The sequence below is a fragment of the Mirounga leonina genome, unplaced genomic scaffold, assembly GCF_011800145.1.
Source record: "Mirounga leonina isolate KUSES-001 unplaced genomic scaffold, KU_Mleo_1.0 Mir_168, whole genome shotgun sequence".
Taxonomy (NCBI): domain Eukaryota; kingdom Metazoa; phylum Chordata; class Mammalia; order Carnivora; family Phocidae; genus Mirounga; species Mirounga leonina.
Window position 1 is genome coordinate 9,516,332 of NW_023270426.1, and position 25,871 is coordinate 9,542,202.

The following is a 25,871-nucleotide window of genomic DNA, read 5'->3' on the forward strand; positions in this document are numbered from 1 at the left end:
CATTACAGTTGTTGCATGCCTAAATGATGGAACAAATATTTACTTGTATCAACAGAGATCTATATTGAACAGAATAAAGTTCTGGGGGAAAAATGTGACACTGCTTTGGAAACATGAAAAATATTAATAGAATATAAATATCTGAAGAGTGGCAATGATAGGAAACATAAAAACTATTTGATGTATAATATAGATGATGAAGAACTGTGATTTGTCTGTGTTATATTGAGACATTATGCTGCAAAACGAGTTTTGGCTGAGATGCCTGTGGTTTTTCCTTCATTAACGTAAGCAATTTCCATACTGCCAAATTTTTCTTACAAAAGAATAATATGAAAATCTCATTGGTTTCCCACCTGTACTACTTGCCAGTTTTAATCTATAGCAATTTCTAGGGCTAAGTTTAACAAAAGAGTCTTTACTGAAGTGTTTAAAAATGTAAACCTTTATTCCTATCCCTATCTAAACATGTGATTTGATCATATATTTATATACCTATATTTCATAAACATTTATCGGTCTTCGAGGGGTGGGAGGGAGGTATTCTTAATCTAAACAGTTTTTTGAGGCAGAGTAAAAAATGGCTTGTTGGTTGTCAATGACAGTATTTATAGTTTGCTATATTGCAGACATCTTTTTCATTTATTGAGATAGGATTAACTTTGTTTCCTGTCTGTACTGGAGCCTGGGACAGATCAGAAACTTTGGGATATGTAATTTGAGTAGGCGAATTATTCTCTAGTCAGGGCATGCAAAAATCTTAGTTGCTTCTGACTCTCTAATAAAATGATGATGGTGTGGCAAACACAGAAGCAGTTCTCTTATTATCTGTACTAAGTAATAGTCACTTCTTCACCTTCAGTTTAGGAAAGAGTGTGTAAAGAGAGGTCAAAAAAATGTAAGAAACCTATTGTAATAATAATAAAAAAAAAACCCAAACAGCATCTTTCCATATAACTACACCTCTGAAGTTTACACATTAACCTTATCATCAGTTTGGTACAGTACGGAGGGAAAAAAAGATAAATCCTCCATGATTTTAAAATGCATCTGTTTCACTGGAGACTTTTAAGTTTTTCCTGAGAGAGAGAGAGAGAGAGAGAGAGATGGACAGACTCATGTCTTTTGATACAGTGTATCAAAACGTAAATATGTTTGATAATGAATTTTTATTTATTTATTATTTATTTATTTGAGAGAGAGAGAATGAGAGAGAGAGAGCACAGGAGAGGGGGGAGGGTCAGAGGGAGAAGCAGACTCCCTGCCGAGCAGGGAGCCCGATGCGGGACTCAATCCCGGGACTCCAGGATCATGACCCGAGCCGAAGGCAGTCGCTTAACCAACTGAGCCACCCAGGCGCCCTAAAAGAATTTTTTTTTTTAAAGATTTATTTATTTATTTATCTGAGAGAGAGAGAATGAGAGAGCGAGCACATGAGAGGGGGGAGGGTCAGAGGGAGAAGCAGGCTCCCCGCCGAGCAGGGAGCCCGATGCGGGACTCGATCCCGGGACTCCAGGATCATGACCTGAGCCGAAGGCAGTCGCTTAACCAACTGAGCCACCCAGGCGCCCCTAGACAAGATAATTCTTTTTTTTTTTTTTTAAGATTTTATTTATTTATTTGAGAGAGAGAGCACGAGAGGGAGGAGGGTCAGAGGGAGAAGCAGACCCCCGCCGAGCAGGGAGCCCGATGCGGGACTCGATCCCGGGACTCCAGGATCACGACCTGAGCCGAAGGCAGTCGCTTAACCAACTGAGCCGCCCAGGCGCCCGATAATGAGTTTTTAAACAGCGCTGGGCTGTGATTGTTCTTCATTCACACCTTAATGTCTGACTTTTGAAAGAACTTTAGACATAAGTAACATTAGGTAATAAGTAACAATTAAAAACATATTTTCAGGGTCCTCTACAAATGCCTTCATGGCAGAACGATTTCCACAGCGGTTTTTCAAAGTGACATATCTTCATCCCACTTAACCATCTGTAAAGACAGAGTATGGAATCTTCTGCCTTTTCTGTGTGGGCAGATGGGACTGCAAAGCGAGTGAGAAAACATCGGTTCCACCTTGTGTTCTACAACTTGATAACCTGAGCGATGTTCGGCCTCTCGAAACTTCAGGAGGTGCGTTTAAAACACTGAGATAGTAACTATCACGTTATAGAGTTCCAAGGATTGATTACCTGAGCTCACAAACGGAGTTCTCTATAGACCGTAAATGGGATGCAAACGTGAGCCACAACTGAGTTCCAAGCAGCTGCATCCCTGCTGTAGCACTGAGGTCACAAAAAAAGGGGGAAAATGTCAACCCGGTGAGGTCACTCCCTTAGGCCAGGGCCCTAAAATTCTGCACCTGGAGGGCTGTGCTCGGCAGAGCCTCGAGAACCTGACTTGGCACAATGGCGCCCTTAGGCTCTTTGCTCACCCAAGCCGCGGAATTTTTAGTAGCTGTCCCTAATCACGGGAGCGTTTTCTTCCAGTTCTCCCCCAGAGACCTCACCAAGCCTCTCCTCTCCTAGCCTCGCCCAGAGAAACATACCCGTATCCACTATTACTCCACGTTCCCCCTCACGCACCGCTCGTGCGGAGGTGGGGATGGAGGCGTGGCTTGGCTTTTATACGCCTTGCCAGCCAATGAGCGTGCTGCCTTTCTTCCGGTTGGCGAGCCGGCCAATCCGAGCAGGTCGCTGTAATCTTCGGCTCTACTCGGCTCTTTTCGCTGATGCGGGAGCTTGGGGGCCGCTGCCGGTAGAGAGACGCTTTCCTTTTTTATTTTTTTTCATGTGTTCACTTCCGGGTCCGGCGCCGATCCGGATGCCCGAGGCAGAAGGATGTTTGACCTCCGGATAAGCGAGGCGCCGCTGTGCATTCATTCCCGGCTGCATCGGTGGCGACAGCAGCGGCCCGGGCGGCGACTCTCCGGCCAGAGGCGGCGGTAGGAGGCACCGGCAGTAGTGCAGGGAGCGAGTCCGAGCCGAGCTGCGTTCCCTCCCTCGCTCGTTCCTTCCCCCCCCTACCTCGCTCGCTCCCTCCCTCCGTGGCTCGCTTTCCTCCTCCGGTCGCCGGCGGGTGTGATGTGCCGCCGCCGCTGCCCCCGCCGCCGCTGACTGACGGAGCGGGGGGCGCCGCCCGCGCCCGGGACCGACCCCGCAGCCCGCGGCCGCGCCTCTGAGGTAAAGCCCCCTCCGCGGTGGCGCGCGGCCGGGTGGCCCGGGCCCGGCGGCAGCCTCGGCGGGGCCGCTGCTCCCTCCTTCCCGGGTGGGGCTGGGTGGGCTGGGGTCCCGGGCTGGGAGGGCTGGGGTGCGGGCGGGGGCCGCGGGCGAGGAGGGGTGGGCGAGGACCCCGGCGGGCTGGCGGCGCGGAGGGAGGGGCCGCGGCCGGGGGGGAGGGGGGAGGTGGTGAGGGCGCCGAGGGCTGGGCGGCCGGGGAGGGGGCCGCGGGCGGCGGGCAGGGCGGGTGCAGAAGTTGCCGAGCGGTGCGGCGCGAGTGGGGACGCGGGGGAGGTGGGCGAGCCGGGAGAAGGCGGGGGCTTGTGCGGGGAGGGGTTTTGAGGTCGGGAGCGCAGCCCCGGCGCTCCTGATTGTGTCTAGACAATTACCCTCTGAGTGGGGGTTTGGGCAGGAGGGAGGCATCGGGCTGCTGGAAGGAGGTGTCGGGGGCCAGCATTCATTTCAGGGGTAAACTTCCCGCTGGGGTGTCTGTTGGGGGTGGGGGGCGGGGATTTACCTATTTGATGGGGCTTCTGACTTAGCTCAAAACTTAACCAAGGCATTAGTCGGGGGTAACAAAATTTCTCTGCTGACTACTGTTAAGGTGCTGGTTTGTTTGTTTATCCCACATGCAGGGGAAGTGACACACCGAAGCGTTGGTGCTCTTGGTCCACAGCTCCTACGTTTCTTTTCGGTGGGGTGGTGATGGAGATGTGTGTGTGCTTGTGGGGTGGGGGTAGTTAGGCCTGTATTAGGATCGTTCCAGTTTTCCCAGGGAAGGAGGAAAAGTTAATGGGTGGGAGAGAAAGAGAGAGTCTGTGTGGGAGACGGCTACTGTTGCTATACTGTGGGAATTAGTTGTAACTCTGTTGTAATGAGCAGGGAGGCTGGCCAATAAGTGACCCCTTTTTAACCTTTTGTTTTAGAACGTCGACTTTAATTGGAAAATTAAAAACCTGATTTAATAAGAAAATAAGTCAATATTTCTCTGGCAGTTACTGGTGAATGACATTCGCTCACAGTAAACGATGTTGAACTACATCTGAGTTGGAATACTTTTAAAAATTAAAAATATTTAATTTTTAAACCCGTGGATATATTTTTGAGGAATATTTGCTGTCCCTATAAATAAAAAGTGGAGGAAAAATAACACAAATTATAAGAATGAGTTAGGGTTAGAAAGATAGGAGGCCAGTTTAAGAAACCATTTTCCACCAAAAATCAGATACGGTTGGTGACATTCTTAATAACTTTTTTCGGGGTGGGGTGGAGAGTTCTGCCTAGTGTATTTCATAACTCTTTCCAAACTTTGCTCCGGCTCTATTCTTAGCTAAGATAAAGTATCTTTTGTATATATTAGCCCTTATCATTGCACATTAAAATGAAAATCGCATTTATTGGCATTGAAAGGAAGACATTAATCAACTGCATGGCTTTGGCATAGATTCTCTGGAATGTACAGACACTCTGGCTTCCAGGAGCTTGCATTTCTGCATATGCATCAGGTATTAGTATTTCTTATTAGAATGGGGACAGAAAGATTAATTTTAATATTGATATATATGAGACTTTTTGGGGGGATCTTAGAAAGTGATAATCTTCAGTGATGACTTACTGTGCTCTTCTGCCAGTCATCAATTCAGAACCTCTTCTGCCATTCATCAACTCAGAAATTAATGCATTATGTAATTATTGTTATTTTCATTGTTAGATTTACAAGGGGTTAACTCTTACCAAAATCTTCAACACATGGTATTCATTTATTCCTTCAAATAAAAAGACTGGAATTAAAATCAAGGAATAGTTCAGTTCAACCCGGACCTTTACTCTGTGGTGAGGATGGAAGAGTGGTTAGAATATGAAGATGAATCAGACCCAGTAGTCGTCTTAAAGGGAGAAGCAGACATGCACAGAAATAATGGCAACACAAGACACCTGTGGGATTTATTAGAGGTGCATGGAAGCATGGTGTGTGTGTGTGTGTGTGTGTGTGTATGTATAGAGAGAGAGAGACTAATTTTTGACTGTGGAATTATGAATGACTTCAGAGCTGGTAGCACTCCATTTGGGCATTAAAATATTTTAATGGGCAAATGGGGGCTTGGTGTGTGTGTGTGGGGGGGGCGGCTTAGTTTTCTAGGCAAAGAGAACAGCTGGAGCACAGGCATGTTGGTTGGGTATTATGGGGACTATTGAGCTGCACATGAGGCTGCTGGGCCAGGAGGTCTTTATGGAAGAGGAAGCTGTGAAAATAGGTGGAGATCAGGCGGTGGAAGTCCAGAATGCCTTGTATTTAAAAAATGAGTCAGTTTGAGGTATAAAGGTCCAAATGTCCAGATTTTATGCTTCTAGGAAGTAGGTAGGCAAATAAGGATAGTAAGTTCAAGGAAACAAGCTATAACAGAATAATCACCTTGTTATGATTTATGCTAATGGAGGAAAGCAGAAAAGTATATAATCTACAACACTCCATATCTGGCTTTGTCATATTTCTGTACTTGAATTTGAATATGGGTGTGTCTGGAAATCTGGTAATTAGTTGTATATGAAATGAATCCAGGGTGTAAAAATGAGCCTCTGGAAGAAAAGAGAAGCTCTCTGTTTATTTCTCTGTCCCCTTTGTAACCCACTCTGTACTGGCAATAGGCTATTTTTCTGGTGTAGTTTATTGATTCAGAGTTTTTCAGAAGGGAACAAGTGGTTGTTTAAGTTTTAGAGGGTTTCCCAAAGGAATATTTCAAACTAAATTGAGGGCATGCTGCACTGTTAAACAACAAAACAAAACACAGATCATTGGATAGTTATATTATTGTTAATGCATTTGAAGGTGAGATTAACAATGGATAAAGTGAAATGTAAGGAATCTACATACAGGGGGAATTGACCATGACAGTGGGATGATGAAATGGGAAATGTTCATGGTTCCAGATAATATGTGTAAGTTTTTAGTTATCTTAAGTATTAAATGACCCTAAAATAATTTAACCCCAATTTTTATCCCTATCAAAGAAGTACTTAGAGGGCGCCTGGGTGGCTCAGTCGGTTAAGTATCTGCCTTCAGCTCAGGTCATGATCCCGGGGTCCTGGGATCGAGTCCCGCATCAGGCTCCTTGCTCTGCGGGGAGCCTGCTTCTCCCTCTTCTCCCCACTTGTGTTTTCTCTCACTATCTCTGTCTCTCTCTCTCAAATAAATAAATAAAACTTAAAAAGAAAATTAAAAAAAAAAAAGTACTTAGAAAAATACCACCGTCACAAATGACAGTGTTTAAGTCTATGTAGACTCACCTTTCTGGGAAGATTGTTTGATATTTTACTAACTATTCCCCTCTAGGTGTCCAGAAAGGGTATATATATTATAACTGAATTTGTGAACCTGCGTATAACTGAATTATCATGAACCTTCCATTTAAAACACTAATTCTTGTTAAAATTTATTAACTGCCTACTTTGTAGAGTGACAATAGATGATACTGTCAAGAGAACTCTTCTTGTTAGATGGTGTATAACCCTTGCTTTTGACAGCTGGAAACAGTCTCATCTAGAGTTTAAGTAACCTTTTTAAGATACAGCACAGTGCTTATTTAAATCATTTTTTCCCTGACTTCAGAGTCTTAAACCACCGATGATCTGTTCTTTTCTAATCTTCCATCCTCTTCCTTTTTTGTGTTTTCTCGAGAGGTTGGCACTTAATGGTATTGATTGGTATTGTTAGTATATGTTTGGGTGTTGATTCTTCAAGATGGAACTTTTTTGGAAATGGCAATTTTGGGGGTATCTGTAGTTCTTTAATTGTAGAGATTCCGTAGGAATGGACAGTATGGTTCTAGTGACTAAAGCTACCTCAGAGTATCCTTTTGTGATGATCTATAGGGCAGAACCATATTTGGGATTCTTAATGTGTAGAAATCAAGTGTGTATTATCCATGAATGTGAAGTGACTTGGGAGACGCTCTGCATTACTCAGAAAATAAGGAATGAGAGAGAGATAAAAGGACAGATAAGTTTTACACATACATTACAGGCTGCTATTAGCCATGTTTTTTCTAGCTCCCTTCTCAAAGCTAGGATTTAGAAACCATAAATGTTTCCTAAACTATAGGGTTTCCTCCTATTATGGGACCTTAGGAAGGTGTGTAGTGATTTGTTCTTAAACTATAGTAAGTGATTGGTTATATTCTCTCCTGCCACTCCCTGCCCATCATCTTTGTTATGAGAAAGAATTCTTAATCAATGATCTTGAAGCGTTTATGTATTTGGTAGAGAAGACACACACTTCGGTCATTTTCTTGACTAATGATAGATCACACAGTTATAATTTAATTTAATGAAAGTCTGTAGCTCAGTTATATCCACATATTCCTAAATCACATCCACATTTTTTATAGCTTTCACTGGAAGTAAGTAAAATCTTATGATACTCTTTTTCTTAAGATAATGATGAATTGTTAGAAGGTTGATTGGTGGGTAGAATAAGCAAAGACTCTTGGGAACAGCCTATTTCAAGAGACTGTTTTAACTCACCTGTTCGATCCACTCAAAAGATTAATACTCTTCATTCATTTGCTGCTTGATGCCCATGCTATACTAAATGGCAGTAGACTACTCTCTAGTTTGTTTTGGAATTTTTAATCCCAATAGTTATTTTATACTTACCAAGAATTGTTTGTGTTTGCCCCCAACAAACTGTTGATGGGACTTGTACTTGATGTTGTAATTACACAGTTTAATGAAACATTATTTAGTGAAATAGGGAGGCAAAAAGTTATTTGCATAAGAATCTCTGGCTCCTTTGAAAACAGGTGAGTAGCTAAAATAATTATAGTTAAAATAGATGTGGGTGAGATAACTTTAAACAATGAGGGAAACCCTCATTAAACCCTAAAAATCTAAAAAGAATCTACAATAAGATTGCTTTTAAGTTTTGCAAGATATCTATCCATGTTTAAAAAACAGAAACTGGAAATCACAGGTGATGTACACTGGGTGTGGTTTTGCAAGAAAGAATAGAACTGTGATCTGTAGACCAATACTTGAAGAAAAGGCCTTGGCCTTGCATTAAAAGATTGTCTTGGGAGTGTACATTTTTTATGTTTTAGTTGCAATAAAATGTTCAAGATATGTAGATTTTTTTATGATTCCCATTTCATGTTTTTAAAAAAAATTTTTAAGATTTTTTTTTTTTTTAATTTGAGAGAGCGAAGGAGAGAGAGAGAGAGAGTGCGAGTGTGAGAGAGCAGGGGGAGGGCAGAGGGAGAGGGAGAGAGAGAATCTGAATCAGACTCAGTGCTGAGCGCAGAGCCCAATCTGGGCTCAATCTCACAGCCCTCAGATCATGACCTGAGCCGAAACCAGGAGTCAGAGGCTTAACTGACTGAGCCACGCAGGCACCCCATGATTCCCCTTTTAAACTAACTTAGGAACTCTTGGTTAATAATATGTTAAAGACAGTATCTGCTTCTAAAATATCTATTTTATACCCTATCTTAGAGATTGATTTAATAGCATCGTCTGATAAAAAAGAAATTCTGGTATTTCTGACTGTATTCATTCATACCTTAGGGTGAATTGTTTAATTATCTAGTCAGGTGATCAACCTGTGGTTTTCACATATTTCCCTGTATGGTCCTTGATCTGATTTCGTATTCTACCTTTCAGCTTTTATATAGAGAGGAGCCTTCGTAGAATCCCCTCATCTCCTCAACCTGAGTAGGGACTGCTGGAGTGAATTGGTAGAGGAAATTGTCCCTTGGAAGAGGAAATGCCATACCCTTGATGTGTACCAGGAGTGTTTGAGCTTGGTGCAAAGCATGCTGGTCTAGCAGCTTAGAGGAGCTGCCCTCCTGAGCCCTCCTAGCTCAGCTCAAGTGAAAAGGAAAACTTTTAGGTTATAGGAAAGGAGGTCCAGGTGGGGGAAGGAAAGATAGATAGGTTATGCTATTTATCTTGGTGTTGCTGCATTTTAATGCCTGAAATGCAGTAGTTTCTGGTATGGAACACTAAAGTATTGAGGTAGGGCTAGTTTTTCAGAGCTTTGGTCTGCCTCTCTGTGATTTTTTTTGGCTCTGCTCTCCTCTTTGTGTTGGATTCATCCTCAGGCTTGTAGCAAGATCACATCTAGACATGCATTGGCCAGGAAATGTTTTGCACAAGCTTACCAGCATACTTTTCCTTTCATGTTTTATTGACCAGAATTAGGTCATGTGTATTTCCTAACCAGTCATGACAAGGGGAATAGGGTTATCATGGTTGATTTCTGTTAAATCAGGATATATCCCCTGCATTTGGGGATGGGGTCACATTTTCCTGAGTTACATTGTGGAGGGAGGATATTTTTAAAAATTGTGGGAAGGAAGAATATGGGGGAAATGGATGTTAGAGAGGCAATCAATAGTGACCACTATATCTACTTGTTTTGAGAATGAAAATAAATAATGCATATAAATGCACTTTGAACTTTAAAGGGTTGTACAGATGTAGTGGATGAAAGATTAGAAAGCTGCTTCTATGTTGCTATCTTAAATGTGCTCAGGTATGAATCTTTTAGGAGCATAAAACAGTGTCAGTTTTTTTATTGACTAACTTTGCATCAACAAAATCAGTTATTCAAGTTGTAAGATTATATATATCTTTTTTCCACAAAACTCATAAAGCTATTATAACTTTAAATTAAAAATTTCTACCTGTAAACTTAAATTTTTTTGAGTTGCTGCCCTCCCTCCTTTCCAAAAATTGCCCACATCTTTGATCTTGTCAGATTTCTTTCTTCTTCACACTTAGAGGACAGTGAGTTGAGGAAATGAGAATTTGTCAGTCAGAGGAAGGGTTTATTTTGAATCACGGAATCCTAGTGAGATACGAAAGGACAGTTTTTACCTATCTTGAGAGAAGCAAAAAATTGGTGGGGGAATGGCGAGACAGGGGAGAATCACAGAATTTTGGAATTGAAATGAAATGAATCATGGGAAGGTTGAGTGAAATGCTCACGTCACACACCTGGTGGGTAGACTCTTCTATCCTAATTGGTAGTGTGGTGCTCTTTCTGACCCAAGAGGTGGGGGGCCATGAAAAGATTTGTCGGCTTTGCAGTTTTGCTTGAGACCATGGGGTAGTTCTGTAAAGGAGTCGGCCAACTGCTGTTAGAATGATATATATTTCCAGGCTTTGGAAAATTTTAGTTAGAGATTTGGTCTTTTTTTTTTTTTAAGTAAAGCAAACAAACTGACAGATTTTTAAATCTTCCCTCAAGCACAGCAACACACACACACAGACAGACAAACAAGTAACCTCAAACCTGGCCTGCTTAAATGAAAATGCAGAAGCAGAATGAGTGCTTGGAACGATTTATGTATGTTTAAATTCAAGGAAGTTGTTATCTTAAAGATTTCTGTGCCTGTATTATATGTAAAAGAATGCATGTGTGTGTGTATTATACATATATATTGAGATACATGCATATATTATATATAAACACAGGATTTTAATTGTAATACTTCTCATTGTAATTGTGGCACTTGTAAATATACAGAGTAAATCCATCCATCCTCTGCAAGGGTATTTATGTTAATGACAGTTATTTATAAATAGTGAGATTTGGGGTGATTTTTATTTTTACACTTTTTATACTTCTCTATATTGTTTGGATTTTATGCTATAATTAATCATTATTATTTACTGTTAGGAAAAATAGTAAAGTTTTTTTTAAAGAGGAAGAAAAAGTAGAATCCTGGGGTAGGATGTTTTTTACCAACTTAGATTTTAACATACTTCTGCTTTTGTTTGTATATTACCTTGAATAAAGTATGTCTGGAATGCAGGGCTACTTTGCAATTATCTTTACTTTTAGAATGGTACTTTTTAAAATTATTTACCTTAAAATTTTAAGTTGAAATTGGCCATTTGATACCTTTTGATACAAGTGTACTGTATAAAAGTAGTGGACTTATGAATATTTTGTAGTTATTAATCGTGTTACCTATTTTTAAGATTTTATTTTTGACTTCAGGTGGTATACTTGGCAGTGTATTAGAGGACGCTGTATTAAAGTCAAAGTTATAGTCAGAGTTTCCTTTAGTAAAAAAGGGAAGTGACAATGTTTTTTTCCCTTAGAGCCAGTCTGTGTCATGTTTATTTTCTATTTTTGTGAAATCTTTTATATTCTAGCAATAAATACTTTCAAATGGCAGGCAAATATAGTAGGTAATGTCATAGGTAGAGAAGAGAGAAAATTCATGGTATTCCTCTAGTTTTATGGTGTGCAAATATATGGCTACAAGACCTTTTAATAAAAATCCTGATTTGAAAAACTAATGTTGTAATGTATGGTGATTAACATAACATAATAAAAAAAAGTAGTGATATACATATATGCTACAATTGTATTATATATGTGTCTATGTGCATACACAATAAAATATTATTCAGCCTTAAAAAAGAAAAAAAAAATCCTGATTTGAAGTGCAAATATAACCTAGTATTGTTTTGGAGGTGAAACTAGTAGATGTCAGTTGTTGGTGACATTTTTAGAAACTGGCATTTGTAGGTGCATATTTTTATAGGACATTATTTTATATTCTTTTATTCTAGAGATCTGAAAACAATGTGAACCAAAAAATGTATACATCTTAAAGATGTGGAATCTTGTAATGCCAGTTTTCATTTAAAAAACGATAGATTATTTACTGAGTTTTTTTTTTTCTGACATATGAATGTCTGGGCATATTGTGGCTCATATTCTTTTATACATTTGAGGTTCTGAAAGTATTTGTGGTTAGTGACATATCAAAATGTAATCAACTCTTTAAAATCATTCCTTTGAGTATTTTCTGATACTCTGTTAAACGTTGGTAACTGAGTATGTATCATATGCATGTTTATTGTATGTTCTGCTGTTGATACACATTTTAGTTACCAACTACTGGTGAAGTTGTTTCTGAAGACCAGTTGAAAAAATCCTGAGAATTGGGAATGAGAATGTGAGATAAGTCAAAATGTCTTTTATTATAGGCACTTGTTTAGAATCTTCCAATTCAAAATTAGTAAATTTTTTTCTGTGACAGAGTAAATGAGAACAAAAAGGGGTAATTTTAAAGATAATCCTTGCTGTAAGGCTGGGAGTGCTACCACTGACTAGAAATAAAAGTGTTTGTGAAGAAGGCTGTGTGTACCAGTGGTTCTCAGCCCTGATTTGACATTTACATTTTTTGGGGACCCTAGAAAACATGATGGATAAAGGGATTTTTACCCCTGCTCATTGATGTTTGAGTCTGGGGCTGGGGCACTGATACATTTTAGGGTTTCTATAGGTGATTCTGGTGTGTGGCAGGGTTGAAAAGGACTGATTTCTCCTTTTTATACATCTCTTAGCTCTTAACTTTCAAGTTCTCTTTTTAATTGGGATAGGGGTGTGAAAGTGAGACAAGATATGCATAGGAAACATTTGCAAGAGGACCAGGTTAACAAACCAACTTCTCTTCATAGTTTCGTACCCAGAATCCTTAGTGATGCCACTATATTCTTTGCTTATTAGCGGTTTTTACTACACAGCACCAAAATTAGAGGATTTTTGAAGTTTGGAATATTTGTTAAAGGGAAATTTATCAAGAATAAATTAAAGTATCATCTCAGATGCCCCTGAAAATCTTAAGAAACCTAAAGTGATAAATAACAGTTGTATCTTTAATGTTATATAAACTATAAGAAGGCAAGAATTATTGCTAATCAAAAGTTTATTAGTCATAGCTTATATTTATCATATTTATAATATCATTGAGTTGTATCTTTCCTGGAACATAAGGTTGAAAGAGGCCTTAATAGTTGAGTATAACTGCATGTGTACTGCTTTACTCTCTTTCATACCATTGTTGATGAGGAATATCTCTGTTTTCCCCTAAGTGGAAATAATTCACTTCAGTTATAGTACATTGTGTATATAGTATGTTGTCTATATCCTATGTAGTCAGTAATTGCATACATGTAAATGCACTATGATAATAGGGTTTTGTGGTTATTGTATCTTGTCATTTATGACAATCAGGGTCTTTTTTTTGTGTGCCACATTTAGTGTAGCTTCCTAGGTCACAAACACCCTTACCAGTTCCGGTCTTTTGTGATACAATGAGAACAAGCCGTTTTATGATGAGTTCAATATGCTAAATTCCATTCAAGGAACATTGTTTGCCTGGTGGCAAAATTGGGTTTGGCAGTTCCTCTGTAAATTTCAAGGGTTAGACTTTCGTAAACTGCCCTAGAAGGATAATTTGTGGTAAAGAAATTTAAGAGCGGATAGAGTGTAGAGGACATGTTCTGTGAGAACTTGGAGAAGACTTTTAGAATTATTTTGTGTTCACCAAAATTCCACAAGTAAATCAGCACATGATAACAAGGCTCCCAGTAACACTTTGCACACACAGTGATTGAGCAATGGGTACTGTTCTTTAGGACCATAATTTCTTTCTTTCTTTTTTTTTTTTAAAGATTTTATTTATTTATTCATGAGAGACAGAGAGAGAGAGAGAGGCAGAGGGAGAAGCAGACTTCCCGCGGAGCAGGGAGCCCGATGCGGGACTTGATCCCAGGACTCTGGGATCATGACCTGAGCCGAAGGCAGACGCTCAACCATCTGAGCCACCCAGGCGCCCCTCTTTAGGACCATAATTTCTTATCAACAATGTTAACATCCAGAATGCTCTGAAAACCAAAAATATTTTCTTGTATGTTTGGCACAAATTGGTTTTTTTCATAAAACTTATGTTGAACTGTTGTGTCTTTATTTCATGGATTTGTTGGTTTCACTGCAGGAATAGTAAATGTTTGATTATAATATACTGTTCCAGACTTCTGTGTGTCGTCCCAGCCTTTTTACAAAATATGTGGTGTATATACACTGTGTCACCTGTCAAAAATCCCCTAAAATTCCATATTCCAAAACATATTTGGCTGCAAGAACTTTGGAAAAGGGCTTGTGGAAACTGCGTTAATTTGCTTCTACGTCTTGTTTCTTCATAGAAACTATTCAGCATCTTATTCCTCTGAAGTGGAGTTTCAGTAAGATGCTAGTAAATTTTAGTATTTTTTTTTTCTCTTGTAAATACATACATACCAAGGGGCACTTTATTTTAATCTGTATTTGTTTAACAGTTGTTGAAAGCTTTTCTATTTTTTTTGGCACTAAGTTATTAACCCCGGTCCTGTGGGCCCCAGTGTGGTCCCAGGAGCACTGTGTAACTAGGATGCTTGGGATGGAAAATGTTTCGGGTAAGTGGCATAGCTGAGTATTCATCACACACTCAGTTTAGTCCTTGGGGTTATATAATTTTACCTCTGCACATGGTAGCTTCATGCCGGAACACCTGTAGGCAGTCCTCTTTTTACATATCTTGGCTTCCTTTTTTCATAACAGAAAGAAGCAGGGGTGTGATTGTAATGCCTCTGTTTTAGTTTCCTTAAACTTCCTTAATTTGTTTTTAAGACTTCACCGCAAAAATCTATATACTTAACTCTGGCTTCCCCCTCCCCGCCCCCGACCATCTTTTCTGGTTTTTTCTTTTCTCTCCTTTTCTTTATTACTCCACCCTCCCCTCCTTTATTTATTTATTTATTTTTAATGTTTTATTTATTTATTCATGAAAGTCAGAGAGAGAGAGAGAGAGGCAGAGGCAGAGGGAGAAGCAGGCTCCCCGCCTAAGCAGGGAGCCCGCTGCGGGACTCGATCCCAGGACCCCGGCATCATGACCCGAGCCGAAGGCAGACGATCAACCATCTGAGCCACCCAGGCGCCCCACCCTCCCCTCCTTTAAAATAATATTTCTCAACAAGAGAAGTTCATGGTTATGGTATTCTGAATCAGAAAAAATGCCCTGCTGGTGGGAAAGGTGACATATAAATCTGCATATTCTGGTATTCCCCCCCCCCCCCCCCAGGACCTTATTCTAGGGGAGTGATTATTGTACTGCTTGATAGTGTTCTGTGTACATGGTCTTTGCTTTCTTTGCCTCCGTAGACACTGAGGGGTGATGGGGTGGTGTGCACCGTGGTACATGCTTTTTCAGTTGTGTTTTTGAATTCACCAAGATAGTGGGCATTTTACCGTGTAGTTACTAATGGAAGATTTAGAGCTTACATAGTTAGGTTTTGTGCACTTGCTGTGTGCTTTGAAAAGTGCTGTAATTCTCTTGTACATATCATACTTTATATTATTGTTTGTTTAAGCTGTGTGATGCCAGGGATTATGATTGTCTTGTGTGCCATTTCATTTCATGTATTTGGCACATGATAGGCCTCTTGTGACTACTTATTTGTTGAATGAATGGATTAATCATTTCATCTTTTTTATTAGGGAGAATTAACATGGAAGAACCTTGATTAAATGCCTCCTGAGGCACTGTGCTCGCTCCAAACCAAGTTAGTGTGCATCAGCATAGTTGTGTGAGGTATCTCAAACAAATAAATTGGCCCTGCTTTAAATGTGCTAATAAACGCAGGCATCTGACAGTTACTCAGGCTTAAAAGTAGAGAAATACTTTATAGAAAGGTTTTCTTTTTTTAAATGACAGAAGTTGAAATTAAGTGCATTTATGGGCTAGCCAGAAAATTTAAAGGAAGTATTCAGTTTTTTGAACACTTCACTTAATTATGATTTTGTCACAAGGTATTTTTTTATGTTAGATAAATTTTTCTTTTTCCTGTTTTTAAATTTTTGCACACTAAAGTTCACTCCCCGTACTATTAGTGCACGAAACAATTCCATTAGCTCCAAATATTTCCCTCCTGCTGCCCCTTTGTAGTCAACCCCTTCTACTCCCAGCCCCTAGCAACCCCTGATCTGTTCTCAGTTTCTGTAATTTTGCCTTTTTCAGCTTCAGAATAGCATATCAATGGAACCATGTGGTATGCAGCCTTTTGAACCCAGCTCCTTCCCCTTTGCATAGGGTATTTGAGATTCATCCAGGGTGAAGCATGTGTCATTTCTTTTTGCTGCTGAGCAGTATTCCATTATCTGGATGTACTTCAGCATGTTTATCCATTCACCATTTGAAGCATTTGCTTCCAGTTTTTGGCAATTAGGAATAAAGCTGCCCCAAACATTTATGTGCATTTTTTTTCTCTTCTTGGTAAATTGAAGTTTTCATTTCACTTGGTAAGTTCCTAGGATTGGAACTGTTGGTTATGTGATAAGTATATGTTTAACTTTATGAGAAACTGCCAAACTTTTCCTAAGCAGCCGTATACCATTTTGCATTCCCACCAGCAATGTCGAAGAGTTCTAGTAATAAGCAGTTCCTGAAATTTAAATTTGCAATCTTGAATTACTTTTTAATAATTAGCTTGTTAATTTAGTTGCATACCAAAATATCATGACCATAATATTTATTCTGAACATGATCTTTTCATTGCCGTTGACCTATCAGATAGATAGTGATTTAGGGGAACCTCAATTTTTAGGGAATGCAGTCTTCATGATGTTTCGGAGCTTTTCTTTCTGGCTCAGGTGAGCCAGCCCTGATCTCTGTAAGAAAAACTAGACCTTGGGGCGCCTGGGTGGTGTAGTCTGTTAAGCTTCCAACTCTTGGTTTTGGTTCAGGTCCTGCTCTCAGGGTCGTGAGATTGATCCCCACATCAGTTGGGTTCTGCACTCAGTGTGGTCTGCTTAGGACTCTCTCCCTTTCTCTCTGCCCCTCCACCCTACTCTTTGTCTCTTTCTCAAATAAATACATCTTAAAAAAAAAAAAGAAAGAAAAGAAAAACTAGGCCTTAACCCTGGTGCCCATATTGGGACTTAAATTGTCTTTCAGTTCTGTGTCTTTGTCTTCTGGCTACAGCATTTACTTGGAGAAGGATTTTCGTGGTTTGGTCTGGGCAGAAAGAAATCAGTAGTCTGAAGAAGTGGTAATTTAAGCTTTTCTATCACTTATTGCAAGTTTCATTCTAGAATCTTATAGAAGTCAACTTGGTTATTCATGATTTATTGTCAGTTATAATATTAAGTTCTTTCTATGATGAAAATTGACAATATTAGCTTCCTAAGTAAAATTCTCAAGTGTGAAATCTTTTTCTTTTTAAAGGTTTTATTTGTCAGAGAGAGAGAGAACACAAGCAGGGGGAGGGGTAGAGGGAGAAGCAGGCTCCCCATTGAGCAAGGACTCCAGGATCATGACCTGAGCCTAAGGCAGACACTTAACCAACTGAGCCACCCAGGCGTCCCTCAGATGTCGATACTCTTGAGTGAACCTTTTAATTTTGTGACCTTTGCCTACACGCGACGGTTATTTGTAAGTATATATTTTTACAAATTTAGGGAATTAGCACTGTAGTTAAAAAAATGTAATTTCATTATGAGAACTGTGAATGAAGCAGCTACTGACTTTTCTGAAGTACTTTCTCATTTATCTGGGATAATCACTCAGCGACCTGTTAGATAAATTAGAAGATTGAATTTATATTAAAATATTTTATTTTAGTATTCTTTTAAAATGATCAACTTTTGGGGCGCCTGGGTGGCTCAGTTGGTTAAAATGATCAACTTTATGAGGTAGTACTCTTCTCAGTGTTTTCTAAACATATTCAGATCTTGCTGAGTCAGGGTTCTCATTCTGCACATCAGTTATAAAGTGTGCTGTGATGTATAGATTGTCTGAATTTATCGAGGTATAAATGTTGTCTTCTTTGTTCTCTGTCATATTTTTACTAGTCACTTCAATTGTTCCTTCTATGTTTGATTTTCTAATACTTACTAGAATTATTTTAAGATTAAAATAAAATATAGTTTAGGGGCTCTTTTTGTTTAATGAGCAAAATATGCATTTTGTGACTTCTTTCAGTGCATTTTTTTTTCTTCTGGTTCATAGCTATGTTTTGGAGATTTGAAACTACAATATAGGGGCGCCTTGGGGGCTCAGTCGTTAAGCGTCTGCCTTCGGCTCAGGTCATGATCCCAGGGTCCTGGGATCGAGTCCCGCATCGGGCTCCCAGCTCCCCTGGAAGCCTGCTTCTCCCTCTCCCACTCCCCCTGCTTGTGTTCCTGCTCTCTTTGTCTCTCTCTCTGTCAAATAAATAAATAAAATCTTTAAAAAAAAAAAAAAGCGAAACTACAGTATAAAGGACCTTTGATTCGTGAGGTGTTATTCCACTTGTTGTATCTTCTTAGAGCTGTAAATTGCCTGCCTGTCCATACCTTTTTTTTCCTACTTTCTTTGAAAAAGACATGATCTTATAAATTAACATTCCTAAACTTCTAAGAGGTAGTTTGTCTGTTCACTCATTCATTCATTCACTCATTTATTCAACAAACTTTTAATAAACATCTGCTATGTATTATGTATTATAATAGATAATGAGGAGACCGAGTTCAATAAAATATCCTTCCCCTTCAGGACATCAGATAAAATAAATGGGCTATCTTAGGGCGCCTGGGTGGCTCAGTTGGTTAAGCGACTGCCTTCGGCTCAGGTCATGATCCTGGAGTCCCTGGATCGAGTCCCGCATCGGGCTCCCTGCTCCGCGGGGAGTCTGCTTCTCCCTCTGACCCTCCTCCCTCTCATGTTCTCTGTCTCAAATAAATAAATAAAATCTTTAAAAAAAAAAAAAAAAAGGGCTATCTTAAGGTTGAAAAGTAAAAACGTTGTGCCTTGTCTTTCCTATAAATTGGTTGTAAAATGTAAAGGTTTCATCAGGTTCACTTAAAATTTTTTTTTCTTCCATTAGGAAGTTCAAAGGTTATCTTTTTTTTTTTTGAAGTTGGCAGCAAGTGATACTTGCCTACTTCTGTTAGTTCATTAGGAGTTGCATAATGACAGTATTTGAATTCTATCATTTCTTACTTATTAGATGGGAATATATTTAAAGAGAGAAAAATTCCTCTCATCAATTAGGGTTGATCCTCATTATTAACAGATTCTATATTTGCAGATTTCTCTGCTTGCTAAAATTTATTGGTAACCCCCCAAATCAGTGTTCTTGGTGCTTTCCCAGGCATTCACGATACGCACATGTGCAGATCAGCAAAAAATGTGAATTACCCAACATGCATGTTCCCACCCAAAGCTGAACAAGGTGGTGCTCTGCCTTCTTGTTTTGCTTTTTGGGGTCTATTTAATGCTTTTTTGGGGGTGATTTTGCTGTTTAAAATGACCCCCAAATGTAGTATGGAAGTGCTGTATAGTGTTCCTGAACTCAAAAAACCTGTGTGATTTGCTTTATTGAGAAAATGTGTGTTACATGGGCTTGGTTCAGGCATGCGTTTTAGTGCTGTTGGCTCTGAGTTCAATGTTAATGACTCAACAATACGTATTAAATAAGGCGTCTTTAAACAGAAACATCCGTGAACAAGACTGTATATTAATCGTTTGATGAAAATGTGACCAGAGACTTGCAGGAACTGAACCCTTTATCTTCCCTAGGAGCATTGGTCTGTTGTTCCTGTTTCAGAGTTTGCTGCAACTTTATAGAACATAACTCCTGGGAACCAACTGTTTTTAGTTTTGCTCAGGTACAGAAGGATATCCTTTTTAATCAATATAAAAAATATACTACAGCGCCATGGGAGTCATGAAGTAGATAGGCTTGAAAGGGCATGGTGAGATCTGTTCTGGGACAGGTTCATTGCTATATCCCCAGACCCTTGGACTGTGCTTGGTACAGGGTAGATATTCAGTAAGTATTTGTTGAATGCAAGTGAGTGCCCCAAAACAGAATATGACTTTCCTTGACAGCATGGAGTTAAAATTTAATACTGTTCCTGTGATTGGGATTTGCAGCCATATTTGTATTCTTATAGTGAGATGACCTGCTCATAGAGATTGATATTGTGAATTTTTCATTAATAGAAATTTCCTGTGACCTCTACTTGATTTTTCATTCCCATGATGCTTAAAGGGGCAGGAGATGAGGGTGAGATATGCTTCTCTGGCTGCACATGTAATAAATGTTTAGGGGGCTGGACATTTTCAAATTAAACATTCCTTCCTGTTCCAACCATTGAGACTCCTTAGCTGTGGTAAGGGGTATTACCATTGAGAGTATAAATTCACCTGTGAAAATGAAAAGAGGAGGCACAAAAGATATTTTGAAGACCTATGATATAGTTGTATCCTAGTTACTAGAAGAGAGTCAGACCTGGATAGTTAGAAAATTTACTTAATTAGATATTCAGTAATGTTTATGTTTATTAAGAAAATTTCTTATTAAAAATTGACTTAGTTATAACTGATTATAATTTAGCATGTTTTTTTTTTTTTAAGATTTATTTATTTATTTATTTATTTGAGACAGAGAGAATGAGAGAGAGAGAACACATGAGAGGGGGGAGGGTCAGAGGCAGAAGCAGGCTCCCCGCCAAGCAGGGAGCCCGATGCGGGACTCGATCCAGGGACTCCAGGATCATGACCTGAGCCGAAGGCAGTCGCCCAACCAACTGAGCCACCCAGGCGCCCCTAGCATGTTTTGATACTCCTATGCTGTCATGTATTTATTACATCTTTCAAACTGAGAAATACTTTTTGACCATAACTCATAGAAATCTGTTTATCACAACCTGTAAAAATGTATTTTACATTGTGACCCGTGGATACATATACATTGATATAAAGAACGAAAAGAAAATCTCATTGAACAAAATCATTCTTTATGACATATGTGTATTCCATTTTCTTTTCTATATAATACTATTTCATTTAAAAAAGTGCTGCTCAAGACTTCTTACATTAGTTTAACAACCCACTAATTTAGGGTCATGATCCACACTTTGGAGAACCCTGCTCTAATAGAACTGGTGGCAATTTTTAGACTAGAATTTCCTGGATCTTGATAAGAATATACAGGGGACATCACTGAAGTCAGGTTTCAAAAGTGTAAAGTGCTTTTGACTATAGTTACTAAATGTTTCTGAGACAAAATAAGTTTCTGTAGTATGTAATTAGAGAAATTAATCTCCATTTTTGACATTACAGTTAATGATTTAGCTTTTAAAAATAAGTGTTGAGTCTTTTCTTAGACAACCACAGTTGAGCTCATGCCAGAAACCAGTAACTGGGACACTTGCTGCTAATAGAAGCATGTGATGTACCGGCTAGCCATCACATCACAAATATCCTTACTCATTTAAATTTTGGAGAAGCCTGGAGACATGTATTGTAATGTAATTTTTAGAGACTGAATAAGGCATTTGAAACACTGCATGGGTCATTTCATATACTAGATATGGACTTTTTCATTTAAGTTATAAAGCAGTGACAAGTTATTAAGTTATCAGTGCTGTGACAACATGTGAAAAACAATTTTTAAAATTTCCATTACTTCTAATTTTGTATTTGCAAAAAACATTGACTAACATGTTGAATATGAAAAGATAACCATAGAACATTTTCATACTTAATATTATAGATACATGGAACAATTCTATATGTATTGCAGCAATATTTGAGAAGCTAGATCGAGTATTTAAGCATTTTAAAGAATTTAGAACTGCTCATTAATGTTTGAAAGCTTTCGCTAACTCGGTGGTTTTTTATGAGGTAGAACATACTATACTGATATGTTCTCAGACTACTTACTCTGTTTTATGTAGTTGCAATCTAAAAAAGGTCAGTTGACTCTGTAATGTATTAAATTATTGGCCCATGAAGATTAGAGAATCTGATTTTCTATTTTATGTTTTGAAGATTCATCATTGATCATCAAATTAGAAGTATGCCAGTGGCCTACATTTCTGTTCATTTAATCAGATTATGTCTAATGTTTTCTGTATTTAGCAGCTCTTTTTTTTAATCTTTATTAGTGGATAATTATGACATCAAAAGTGTATTTGTTTATGAAAGCAAAACAATTGATTATTTGTATTTGTTTATCAATTCTTGAGGATAATTTAAAAATACATCCTTTTAATAAATTCTGTCTTCTAAATGTAGGTATTTAAGTCAGTATACTGAGAATAGTGATAGAATCAAACCTAATTTGTAAATATTTTGTTAACTCTTTATGCACATTCATGTAGCTTTATGCATATTAACTATAAATCCATGTCCATTCTTTTGGTTATAGATGGTTTAGGGTTTTAGTTAAAAGGGTAGTATCTCTTAAATAAAAGTTAAAATATCCTTAAGCCATATAGATCATTATTTAATTTGCGTTATCAGGTGTACCCTAGACATATTTGTATGATACTTGGTTCTCTCAGTAGTTTTTATTTCTCTGGATGCCTGATTTTTAAGTTTTCAAGCTGTGTTTTTCTATTCTCTTCCTTGTAGTTTTTGAATTTAAAACTTCTCAGAGAAATTTTGTTACTACTGTTGACTGCCTCTGTACGTATAATACAGTACTAGGATTATTTGTGGGCTTTTAGCAACCAGGGTAATTTTAATGGACATGAACTGTAATTGTAAAAAGAACTTGCTTGCAGCTTTAACAATTAGAAACCCTTCCCAAATAAAACTTGTCTTCAAAAAAAAAAAAAAAAAGAAAAAAAGCTTCTGAATCTTGTATCTGCTTATATTTCTGTTTTTGCTTGACTGTTAGAAGTCAGAAAAATAAATTTGTTAAGTATGGGTACTGAACTGCATGGTATACATTTTGTATTTAGTATTACACAGTTATATTTCTAACACGATCTAGCTTCTTGCCTGATTCCTTACTTGAAATTTTTCTCAGTTATTTTGTAGGGTGTGTATTGTAAACTGCCCTAAATACTTTTCTCTAACAAGGTTGACTTTTAAATAAAGTACAGATATTATTTAGTTTTTAGGATAGATTGTTGCTAAAAATGTATCTATAATTTAGTGAGAAAATGATACACTTTTCAGTGGTTCTTCACTTTTTTGGGTCATATAATCTTCTTACAATCTGTTGAAAGTTATGGATTCTGTCTTAAGAAAATGCTCAGGAGGTCCATGGATTTCAGGTTAAGAATTCCACAACTGTTTCCAGTGTTAGTGGATTGTATTTTCATTCAAAGTAAAGTAAACCAAACCAAAACAAAAACTATGATTTGTAGAGGCACTTATTACTTTACTTTTCAATAACTTGAAATGTTCTTATTGGGTTTTGATGGTGATTTTTAGTTACTGTAGGGTGAAGGCTACTTATTTATTCATGGTAGAATTAACGTTTTTATTAAATTAATGACTGTATGCTAGAATATTAAAATAATGGAGAAAGATGTAAAAGTAATAGTATCTTGCCTCATATCTCTAGTATTTGAATTTTTCAGTAGATAAAACCACTTTTTTTTCCCTTGAGGAAGAATTAAAAGCCTGTCGTTAGGTCATAAGAGGAGAAAAGAAGATTCCTTTGTAAAGGATCGTTTAATTAGGATCATAGATAAAAGAAAATTTGGTATTTAAAGAATGGGTCATTCCCCATGGAATTCTGGGAAGCTGAATAGCAGTTTAGAAAGTTTTCACAGACTTTAATATTTAAGTATATAGATTATAAACTTTCCCATGACTGGTTCTAGATTCCTCTCTCCCAAACCCCTTATGTAAACTATCTCTGAATCTGAGGATGTATAAAAGAACTTTTAATTATTTCAGTTTTAAATGCTTTAGGTAGTTATTTCTATAATTTAAAATAATATGCATATACTATTCTCTTTGATTCTATGTCAAATTATTTTAAGTAGGCTCAATGCCCAGCGTGGAGCTCAGTGCAGGGCTTGAACTCACTACCCTGAGATCAAGACCTGAGCTAGATCAAGAGTTGGACACTCAACCGACTGAGCCACCCAGGTGGTTTTTGCCCCTATGTGAAATTAAGAATTTTTTTTCTAATTTTAATTTAATTTTTTTCCTGCTTTACTGAGGCATAGTTGACAAAATTGTATGTAAACTGTACAATATGCTGTTTTGTAGACATTGTAAAATGATTATGACAGTCAAGTTAATTAACAAATTCATTACATAGTTACCTTTTTTTTTTTTTTTTTTTTGTGGGTGGTAAGGATAGTCATCTACTCCCAGCAAATTTTAAATATACAATACAGTTTTATTAAAATACAATACAGTATTACTAACTATAGTCACCCAGCTGTCTATTAGATCCTCAGAACTTATGGATCTTATAACTGAAAGCTTGCCCTTTGACCTACATCTCTCCATTTCTCCTAGCCCCTGGCATCCACCATTCTACTCTGTTTCTATGAGTTTGACTTTTTTTTTTAGATTCTACAAATTAGTGATTCCCTGTAGTATTTGTCTTTCAGTCTGGTGTATTTCACTTAGTATAATGCCCTCGAGGTTTATCTATGGTGTCCCAGTGGCAGAACTTACTTCTTTTTTTATGGCTGAATAATGTTCCATTGAATATAGCCAGTTTTCTTTTTCCATTCATCTGTGACAGACACTTAGGTTGTTTCCATATCTTGGCTATTAGGAAATAGTGCTTCAATGAACATGGCAGTGCAGATATCTCTCTGAGATATTTATTTTAGTTTCCTTTGGATAAATACCCAGAAGCAGGATTACTGGATCATAGGGTAGTTCTATTTTTGATTTTTTGAGGAACCTCCCTACTATTTTCCATAATGACTGTACTAATTTATATTCCCATTAACAAGTGCACAAGGGTTTGCTTTTCTCCATATCCTTGCCAACATTCGTTAATTCTTATCTTTTTGATAATAGCCGTCTTTTAACAGGTAGGTATAAAGTATATCTGATTGTGGTTTTGATTTGCAGTTGCATGATAACTAGTGATGTTGAGCACCTTTTTTGTATACCTGTTAGCTGTTTGTATATCTTTTTTGGAAAAATGGCTATTCAGATCCTTTTCCTATTTCTTAATCACATTATTTACTATTGAGTTGTATGTGTTCCTTATATATTTTAGACATTAACCCCTTATCAGACATATGATTTGCAAATATTTTTTCCCATTCCATAGGTTGCCATTTTATTTCATTGGTAGTTTCCTTTTGCTACAGAAGACTTTTAGTTTGATGTAGTCCTACGTGTTCATTTTACCTTTGTTATCTATGCTTTTGGTATCATATCCAAAACAGTCATTGCCGAGACTAGTGTCAGGAAGCTTTTTTCCTATGTTTTCTCTTAAGAGTTCTGGTTTCAGGTGTTATATTTAAGTCTTTGGCCCATTATGAGTTAATTTTTGTGAATGATGTGAGATAAGGATCCAGTTTCATTCTTTTGCATGTGGATATCTAGTTGTCCCAATACCATTTATTGAAAAGGCTGTCCTTTCCCTATTTTATGTTTTTGGTGCCCTTGTCAAAGATTAGTTGATATGTATATGGATTGATTTCTGGGTTCTCTGTCCTGTTCTATTGATTTATGTGTCTTTTTCTTTTTTTAATGTCAATACCATATTGGTTTGATTTTTGTAGGTGTGTAATATAGATTGAAGTCAGGAAGTGTGATGCCTTCAGCCTTGTTCTTCTTCAGGATTGGTTTGGTATTTGGTCTTTTTGTGGTTCGCTATGAATTATAGGATTTTTTTTTTTTTGTTCTGTGAAAAAAGCCCTTGGAATTTTGGTAAGGATTGCATTGAATATGTAGATCACTTTGGGTTATTTAATCATAACAATACTAATTCTACCAATTTAAGAACATAGGCTATCTTTGTTGTATTTGTGCCTCTTCAATATTTTTCATTAATGTCTTAACACATTTCAGTGTATAGGTCTTTCACCTCCTTGGTTAAATTTATTTCTAAGTATTTAATTCT

General features: G+C 37.9%; 1 protein-coding gene across 10 annotated transcripts in view; it reads left to right on the forward strand.

The window, feature by feature from the left end:
• The first annotated feature begins 2,762 nt into the window (after window positions 1-2,762).
• The window catches only part of CSNK1G3 (casein kinase 1 gamma 3), a 109,352-nt gene continuing 86,243 nt past the window's right edge, over window positions 2,763-25,871 (forward strand). For 4 of the 10 annotated variants that reach the window (XM_035014010.1, XM_035014012.1, XM_035014011.1 and 1 more), the window contains exon 1: window positions 2,948-3,170. The gene's annotated coding sequence lies outside the window, so the exon portion shown is untranslated. The other 6 variants (XM_035014002.1, XM_035014005.1, XM_035014009.1 and 3 more) reach the window with 3 other exon arrangements.